This window comes from Artemia franciscana, chromosome 1, assembly GCF_032884065.1.
Source record: "Artemia franciscana chromosome 1, ASM3288406v1, whole genome shotgun sequence".
In the NCBI taxonomy this organism is placed as follows: domain Eukaryota; kingdom Metazoa; phylum Arthropoda; class Branchiopoda; order Anostraca; family Artemiidae; genus Artemia; species Artemia franciscana.
The window spans coordinates 37,438,334-37,447,948 of record NC_088863.1 but is presented as its reverse complement, the minus strand read 5'-3'; the positions used below and the strand labels follow the sequence as shown (position 1 = coordinate 37,447,948).

At 34.4% G+C, this 9,615-nt stretch overlaps 1 protein-coding gene and 2 long non-coding RNA genes across 4 annotated transcripts in view; 1 reads left to right on the top strand and 2 right to left on the bottom strand.

The window, feature by feature from the left end:
- The window catches only part of LOC136029149 (uncharacterized), a 2,737-nt gene extending 1,154 nt beyond the window's left edge, over nt 1-1,583 (bottom strand). The window contains exon 1 of the long non-coding RNA XR_010617988.1: nt 774-1,583. This is a non-coding gene — a long non-coding RNA (uncharacterized LOC136029149). The remainder of the gene's footprint in view (nt 1-773) is intronic.
- The window catches only part of LOC136029163 (uncharacterized), a 902,097-nt gene that overhangs the window by 289,233 nt on the left and 603,249 nt on the right, over nt 1-9,615 (top strand). The window lies entirely within an intron of this gene.
- Nucleotides 1-9,615, bottom strand: part of LOC136039969 (uncharacterized) — a 42,061-nt gene that overhangs the window by 15,879 nt on the left and 16,567 nt on the right. The gene's annotated exons all lie outside the window — the stretch shown is intronic.

Here is a 9,615-nt window from a genome sequence, read left to right as displayed (position 1 = left end):
CATGATTCTAATGATTGCCCTTGAGCTTTGTTGATGGTGATTGCTAATCGACCATTTCCTGAGTCGCCATCGTCATTTATATATCCCCCTGTGCACCCCGGCGTCCCCCTTTGTAGTTATGTCCCTGTGTCCCGGTCGTCATTTATATTCCCTGTGTCCCGGTCGTCATTTGTGTCCCGGTGTTCCAGTCTGTGATTTCTCTTTGAGTGTCCCGGGCGTCATTTATATTCCTTGTGTCCCGGTGTCCCGATCGTCATTTATATCCCCCTGTGCCCCCCGGCGTCCCCATTGTAGTTGTGTCCCTGTGTCCCGGTCGTCATTTATATTCCCTGTGTCCCGGTCGTCATTTGTATCCCGGTGTCCCGGTCTGTATATACATTCGTTTCTTAGTTTTGTTTTTCTCCTTTATTTTTTTCCTTTTTTCTTTTTTTTCTTTTTTAGTTTATTTAGATTTTTAGATTTTTTAGTTTTTTTATTAGTTTTTAGTTTTTTTGTAGTTTTTACCATTTTTTTAGTTTTTTTTAGTTTTTTTTTTTTACTTAAGTCCTGGTCGTCATTTATACTCCCTGTGTCCCGGTCGTCATTTGTGTCTCGGTGCTTTGTTGATTGCTAATTTATATTATATTTATATTTATATTTTTTATATTTATTAATATTTTTTTAGTTTAATTTTTCTCTTATTTTTCAGTTTTTTCCTTTTTTTTAGTTTTTTCTTTTTTAGTTTTTAGTTTTTTTTTGTTTTTTACCTTTTTTTAGTTTTTTTAGTTTTTTACCTTTTTTTAGTTTTTTTTAGTTTTTTAGCTTTTTTAGTTTTTTTTCTTTTTAGTTTTTTTTGTAGTTTTTACCTTTTTTAGTTTTTTTTCTTCTTTTGTATTAGTGTGAAATAATTCAGACGTCATATGCGGACAAACACGACGTCACTCGACAGACAGACAGACAGACATAACCCACAAACAACTTATTTTTATATATATTTATTCATATTTTTTTAGTTTTCTTTTTCTCTTTTATTTTTCAGTTTTTTCCTTTTTTTTAGTTTTTTTCTTTTTTAGTTTTTAGTTTTTTTTAGTTTTTTACCTTTTTTTAGTTTTTTTTAGTTTTTTTAGTTTTTTAGCTTTTTTAGTTTTTTTATTAGTTTTTATTTTTTTTTGTAGTTTTTGCCTTTTTTTAGTTTTTTCAGTTTTTTTTTAGTTATTAGATTTTTACCTTTTTTTATTTTTTTTTTTTAGTTTTTTAGCTTTTTTAGTTTTTTTTTCTTTTTAGTTTTTTTTGTAGTTTTTACCTTTTTTAGTTTTTTTCTTCTTTTGTATTAGTGTGAAATAATTTAGTGTGACGTCACCTGATCCACAGATCCACAGATCCACACACAGACAACTTATTTTTATATATATAGATATATATCTATATATATAAAAATAAGTTGTCTGTGGATCTGTGGATCTGTGGATCAGGTGACGATCCACAAAAAAGGTAAAAAACTAAAAACTAAAAAAAAAAACTGAAAAAACTAAAAAAAGGCAAAAACTACAAAAAAAACTAAAAACTAATAAAAAAAATAAAAAAGCTAAAAAACTAAAAAAAACTAAAAAAAACTAAAAAACTAAAAAAACTAAAAACTAAAAAAAAAACTTAAAAAAAGGAAAAAACTGAAAAATAGAAGAGAAAAAGAAAACTAATAAAATTAAGAATAAAATAAAAAAAATAAAAAAGATAAAAACTAAAAAAAAGTAAAAAGAAAAAACGAAAAAAAACTAAAAAAGCTAAAAAAAAGGTAAAAACCAATAAAAAACTAAAAAGAAAAAAAGGAAAAAAAAAAACTAAAAAAACTAAAAACTAAAAAAAAAACTTAAAAAAAAGGAAAAAACTGAAAAATAGAAGAGAAAAAGAAAACTAATAAAATTAAGAATAAAAATAAAAAAAAATAAAACAGATAAAAAATAAAAAAAAAGTAAAAAGAAAAAACGAAAAAAACTAAAAAAGCTAAAAAAAAAGGTAAAAACCAATAAAAAACTAAAAAGAAAAAAAGGAAAAAAACTAAAGAAAATTTTCATCTAAAAAACTAAAAAAAACTAAAAAAGGTAAAAACTAAAAGAACTAAAAAAGAAAAAAAAACTAAAAAAAGGAAAAAAACTGAAAAATAAAGGAGAAACAATCTAAATAAATGACGACACTCAAAGAGAAAGCGACCGAGACAAAAGGAATGTTCGATTAGCAATCAACAAAGCACCGGGACACAGGGAGTATAAATGACGACGACCGGGACACAGGGACATAACTACAAAGGGGACGCCGGGGTGCACAGGGGGATATATAAATGAATAAAATTAAGAATAAAATAAAAAAAAATAAAAAAGATAAAAACTAAAAAAAAAGTAAAAAGAAAAAACGAAAAAAACTAAAAAAGCTAAAAAAAAGGTAAAAACCAATAAAAAACTAAAAAGAAAAAAAGGAAAAAAAACTAAAAAAACTAAAAACTAAAAAAAAAACTTAAAAAAAGGAAAAAACTGAAAAATAGAAGAGAAAAAGAAAACTAATAAAATTAAGAATAAAAATAAAAAAAATAAAAAAGATAAAAACTAAAAAAAAAGTAAAAAGAAAAAACGAAAAAAACTAAAAAAGCTAAAAAAAAATGTAAAAACCAATAAAAAACTAAAAAGAAAAAAAGGAAAAAAACTAAAAAAAATTCTCATCTAAAAAACTAAAAAAACTAAAAAAGGTAAAAACTAAAAGAACTATATAAAAATAAGTTGTCTGTGTGTGGATCTGTGGATCAGGTGACGTCACACTAAATTATTTCACACTAATACAAAAGAAGAAAAAAACTAAAAAAGGTAAAAACTACAAAAAAAACTAAAAAGAAAAAAAAAACTAAAAAAGCTAAAAAACTAAAAAAAAACTAAAAAAAGGTAAAAATCTAATAACTAAAAAAAAACTGAAAAAAAATAAAAAAAAGGCAAAAACTACAAAAAAAAATAAAAACTAATAAAAAAAACTAAAAAAGCTAAAAAACTAAAAAAACTAAAAAAAAACTAAAAAAAGGTAAAAAACTAAAAAAAACTAAAAACTAAAAAAGAAAAAAACTAAAAAAAGGAAAAAACTGAAAAATAAAAGAGAAAACGAAAACTAAAAAAATATGAATAAATATATATAAAAATAAGTTATTTGTGGGTTATGTCTGTCTGTCTGTCTGTCGAGTGACGTCGTGTTTGTCCGCATATGACGTCTGAATTATTTCACACTAATACAAAAGAAGAAAAAAAACTAAAAAAGGTAAAAACTACAAAAAAAAATAAAAAGAAAAAAAACTAAAAAAGCTAAAAAACTAAAAAAAACTAAAAAAAGGTAAAAAACTAAAAACTAAAAAAAACTGAAAAAACTAAAAAAAGGCAAAAACTAAAAAAAAAACTAAAAACTAATAAAAAAACTAAAAAAGCTAAAAAACTAAAAAAACTAAAAAAACTAAAAAAAGGTAAAAAACAAAAAAAAACTAAAACTAAAAAAGAAAAAACTAAAAAAAAGGAAAAAACTGAAAAATAAGAGAAAAAGAAAACTAAAAAAATATTAATAAATATAAAAAATATAAATATAAATATAATATAAATTAGCAATCAACAAAGCACCGAGACACAAATGACGACCGGGACACAGGGAGTATAAATGACGACCAGGACATAAGTAAAAAAAAACTAAAAAAACTAAAAAAATGGTAAAAACTACAAAAAAACTAAAAACTAATAAAAAAACTAAAAAATCTAAAAATCTAAATAAACTAAAAAAGAAAAAAAAGAAAAAAGGAAAAAAATAAAGGAGAAAAACAAAATTAAAAAACGAATGTATATACAGACCGGGACACCGGGATACAAATGACGACCGGGACACAGGGAATATAAATGACGACCGGGACACAGGGACACAACTACAATGGGGACGCCGGGGGGCACAGGGGGATATAAATGACGACCGGGACACCGGGACACAAGGAATATAAATGACGCCCGGGACACTCAAAGAGAAATCACAGACTGGAACACCGAGACACAAATGACGACCGGGACACAGGGAATATAAATGACGACCGGGACACAGGGACATAACTACAAAGGGGACGCCGGGGTGCACAGGGGGATATATAAATGACGATGGCGACTCAGGGAATGGTCGATTAGCAATCACCATCAACAAAGCTCAAGGGCAATCATTAGAATCATGAGGTATAGATCTGAATACGGATTGTTTTCCCATGGACCATTATATGTTGCATGTTCAAGAGTCGGTAAACCTGAAAATCTATTTATATGCACAGACAATGGGACAGCAAAGAATGTTGTATATTCGCAAGTTTTACGTAGTTAAAAACATATATATATATATATATATATATATATATATATATATATATATATACATATATATATATATATATATATATATATATATATATATATATATATATATATATATATATATATCTATCTATATTCACAGGTGGGACATAGGGACACAACTACAATGGCGCGTAACTAATATGGCGCGTAACGACTTACGCGCGCGGGGGGGCTTGGGGGGGGGGGGCGCGAAGTGCCCCCACCAACTAGGTGTTGGGGTGGCGCCAAGCGCCACCCCAACAGCTAGTATATATATATATATATATATATATATATATATATATATATATATATATATATATATATATATATATATATATATATATATATATATATATAGATTGTGAGGATGTTCTACATAGCCCCATCACTCTCTACGCTGATGATAGCAAACTAATTGGAATTCCCGATGGAACCCTGCAAAATGACTTGAATAGTCTCTCCTTATGGGCTTCCACCTTGATGATGGAGTTCAACCCATCAAAATGCAAAGTCCTTCACATGGGTCCTCACAATAATCAGACTTCATATCTTATGCTGGATAAATCTGGCACACGTATCCAAGTTGAGGCTGTTGAGAGTGAATGAGACTTAGGGGTGATCGTTGTCAGGAAGTTTCAGTTCCATGAGCACACTATACAACAAGTTGCTAAGGCCAACAGAGCCCTGGGACTAATTAAACGAACCATATCATCGCGCCATCCTCTGATAATAAGGAAATTATATAATGCTCTAGTAAGACCACATTTGGACTTTTGCTGTCCCGTTACAAATCCTCAATATAAGAGATATGTGGCAGCCCTAGAGAGCGTACAGAGAAGATCAACTAAGCTTTGGGCCCCACACCAACAGGTTCCCTACCCTGAACGTCTGCGTCGCCTGAAGATACCCACATTGGTTTACCGGCGGCACAGAGGAGATGTCATTTTTGTCAAGAAAATGTACCAAAACAACATGGCTAACTCCATTTTTACTCCCTCCCTTGCCACTATGACACGAGGCCACTCAATGAAGCTGCAACAGGAGCACTCCAGACGCAGAGAGAGGACGAACTTTTTCTCAGTACGTGCTGTCTCAACTTGGAACAGTCTTTCCGATGAGACTGTCACTGATGATTCGATTGATTCTTTCGAAAATGCAGTTGATTTGGAGTGGAGTAACGCGGAATGGAAGTACCAGCTTGACGCCACACCCCATCACACCCACTAATTGTGTCACCTCATCAATTTAACAGCGAGATGTTCTACAGGAGGATTCAGTCCACCTTATCTCGCTGTAAATGCGATTTAAGGTAATTTAATGTAAGAGCCTTAATATAGGAAAAAAAACTATTTATGTGTGTGGCTTCATTTTTATGTACATCAGTATTGCAATGACGTTGTCGCATGCTTAAAGAGCAAAAAGCTAGAAATTGCAAGTATTTGTATGTATTTTGACAAGGAATTACAGCAATTCCAAAACCTTAAAAAAGAAAACCAAAGTTTGAAGCTTAGTAGAAATCGTTATTAGAAATCGGACTTGCTGTAATAATCAAATATCTTTGAATATTGCAAAAATATTTGTATATTTTAACAAGGGATTACAATAATTCAAAAACCTTAAAAAAGGAAACCAAAAGTTTGATGAGTTATATCATTCTCCCCCCCCCCTACCGCAAGAGTGATTGTATCGTTTTTACATATATGACGCATATAACATTACAAATCGAAAGAATTTAAGACATGAAAAAAAAGTTGAAAATTTTTTAAGTTCAGTTCAGAATCTCTGAAGTTATTATATAAATTGCAAAAATTTTTATGGTGTCTGAGCAATAATTTTAATGTTTCAATTCAAACTAGTAAAATACCTGACAATTTTGAAGTCATTTTTAATTAGAAGGTCCTGGTATATTTCAATGAAAAGGTCCCCAATATACATCTTGACCTGGGTTACTAAACGGGATCCATATGAAACTAAAGGATCCATGTAATACTTCTTGTTTCTCGTGGGCAAAATGTAACAATAGCCAAAGATTTCAGTTCCGTTCAGTTGAAGCCAGTACTATTTGCAAGGACCTGAAACTTATGAGGAAGTCGAGCACTATTTGTGTTGTGGCCTTTGGCCGAGCTGCCGATCTTAAAAGCCTGTGAACAAGACTGTCTTTTAGCCAAGAGACCCCTGGTGCATTTCTTACCCATAATATTACCCATTGTTTCTTATACTTCTCAAGAATTTCCTGCATGTGTGGGGAACAACTTCCCCCCTCTTAAAGACAATTTTTTTTATGCTAAATTTTAATTACGGCTCAACTAAAACCCTTTTGCTGTACAAATATGTACCCAGCTGGCGATCGCAAGCGTTTCTTTGCCGAATGTCTTCGAAGACATTTAGAATAAAATCAGTTGTTTAAAGCAAATGCAAATATGCAAGAAGGATTTTTAACAAAAAATTCTCTTCTATTGCTCTCTTATTACAAAATTCGTTCTTAAAGTATTTCCCTAGGTTTATCAGGGTTTTGCGGGTAATATTTAGTATCATAATTAAAATATTTAAGGGAAATTGCCCAACAAACAGTTTTTTAAACTTCCATACTTTTCATTCGGATATCAATAAAAGTTTTCAATCTTATATCTTATTTTGCCACGATGGTATCCCGGTCCAAATAGAAAAAGAGGGAGCCTTCTTGCCTTTTAATTACTTACTTACTTACTAACTAAAGTCTCCTGCCGGGCACTGCTCGCTGTAGAGAGTGACGTCTGCTTCCTCCATCCACTTCGGTCCATGGCGAGTATTTGCTCTTCGCCATGTCTGATGTTTTCCATCGTCAAGAACTCGGACAGGCTGTCGGTCGGCCGCGAGGTCGCTTCAAACCAACTTTGATAGGGTCGAAGTCATAGATCATCTTTGCGGGTAGATATGGTAGCATTCGAAGCAGATGTCCGAACCATCGTAAGGTTCGCTCGGCTGCTTGAGTCGAAAACCAAGACTGCTTTGTGAGCTGCAGAATCTTTTCATTGCTGACGAAGTCGGACCATTGTAGGCCCTCAATCCTCCTCAGGCTCTTTGCATGAAATACGTCCATTTTATTGAGGGTTGCAGCTGATGCTTGCCATGTCTCAGTTCCGTAGAGCATCAGAGCCAACTAGAGCGTTGAAGAACCGCAATTTCGTTGTGCGACTGATGTTTGGTTTTCGCCAGAGGTGACGATTCAGTCTACCCATAACAGAAGACGCTTTAGATATTCTCGCCTGCAGCTCGGGGAGAAGTGAGCCATTTGAAGAAATTACGGAGCCCAGGTAGGCGAAGTCTTTAACAACCTCGATGCTAGTGGTGCTGTCCAGGTTAACTGGAGAGTTAACAGTAGGAGAAGACGGGTCTATGGCCGTAATTTTAGTTTTGTTCCAGTTTATATGCAGTCCTACTTTGGCAGCCTCTTCTTGCAGAATTCGGAGCGCTTCCAGCAGCTGCTCCATGGATTCCGCCAGAATGGCCAAGTCATCGGTAAAATCAACATCTGTATGGTATGATCTCCGAATTTGAGCCCAAAGCTGAGACGTGAAGTGGTTTATGTCATAACGTAATCTATGATGACATTGAAGAGCTCTGGGGCCACTGTACATCCTTGACGCACCCCTGTCGTGATTTGAAAGAACGGGCTGCGCCGACCATATACTTGTACACAGCTCTCTGTCCCATTCTGCAGCGCCTTGAGAAGTCTGCAATATTTCTCGGGTAGGCCAGTCAACTCTAGAATCTGCCAAAGAGCTTTTCGATCGACTGAGTCAAATGCAGCACGGAAGTCAACGAAGGCAATAAATACTTTTTGTCGAAACTCTGTGGTCTTCTCTACTATTTGTGGAATTGTGAAAATCTGCTCGATGGTTGAACGATCCAAGATAAAACCAGCTTGCTACGGTCGCCGGATTTTTCGAATGATGCTCCGACATCGATCCAGTAGGACCATTGAAAACAGTTTGCCAGGGACTGACAGTAGGGTTATTCCTCGGTAGTTGAAGCAGCCGCTTCTTGAGCCTTTTCTCTTCCATAAGGGGATGATGACACCCTTCCGCCAATCCTCGGGAATTATCTCTGTTTGCCAGATTGTAGAGAACAGGGTGTGTAGAAACAGGAGCATTGCAGGACCTCCATATTTTAGCAGCTCTGACTTTAAGCCACCAATACAAGCAGCTTTATTATTCTTGAGCCTTTTTACTGCATGTCCAATTTCTGAGGGGCTGAAAGGCTCATCTGGAGGAACATCTGTTCCAGGTCTTTGACTGCAAGGTTGGCTGGGACTATCATTAAGAGGCGCAGACGGACCAGTATTGTTGAGGAGCGAACAGAAGTGGTCCTTCCACCGCTCGAGACAAGAACCTTCGTCAGAAAGAAGTGCACCATTCCTGGACAGGACGGGACCCCAGGTGGGAGATTTATTTTCAGTGAGATCTTGGATATGCTTGAATATGCTGCCTATTTATTTCTTTTTTGCAGCTAGCTCAATTTCATCGACTTTCCTTGCAACAAACTGGGTTCTATCTCGGTGAACTAGTCTGTTCCGCACTTCATTGAGCCTTCGATATGTGGTCATGTCCCCAAGAAGTCTTGGCTTCAGTCTTTGCTCTATGACTTGCAGTGTTTCATTAGTTAGCCACGATTTCTTTGGGTAACTCCTCTTGCCACTAGCTGTGCTGCTTCGCTGGTCTTCAATTTAAAATGCTTCCAGAGATCTTCGCTGCTATTAAGTGAGCCAGGGGCCTCGAAGCGATTCGATGTCTCGATACTGTATTTCTGGCGAGTATCTGGTTCCTTTAGTTTCCCAGTATCTGCAGCGATGGGTTTTCTTTTCGATCGTTGTGCGTGGAGGCGAAGCCGAAGATCGGTGCACACAAGCCAATGGTCTGCGTTTCCAATCTCTGCTGATCTGTAAGTTCTGCAGTTCTTCACCAATGATCTCCAGCGTTTGGAAATAATGACGTAGTCAATCATCTTCTTTGTACGACCGTCTTTACTATACCACGTGTACCAATGAATAGTTTTGCGTTGGAAGTAGGTGTTTGCAATGTAAAGGTCGTGAGATCGGCACAGCTCAAGTAAGGCGAGCCCATTGTCGTTAAGTGGGTCGGGGGATACAGGACCAACTATGCCACGTGGTATCTTCATTAATATGTCAGATACAGCTTCGTGTAAAAGTAAGGCCTTCTTGTAAGGCTATTTAGTGCAAGGCCAACACCATTCCTTCTTGACACAGGTG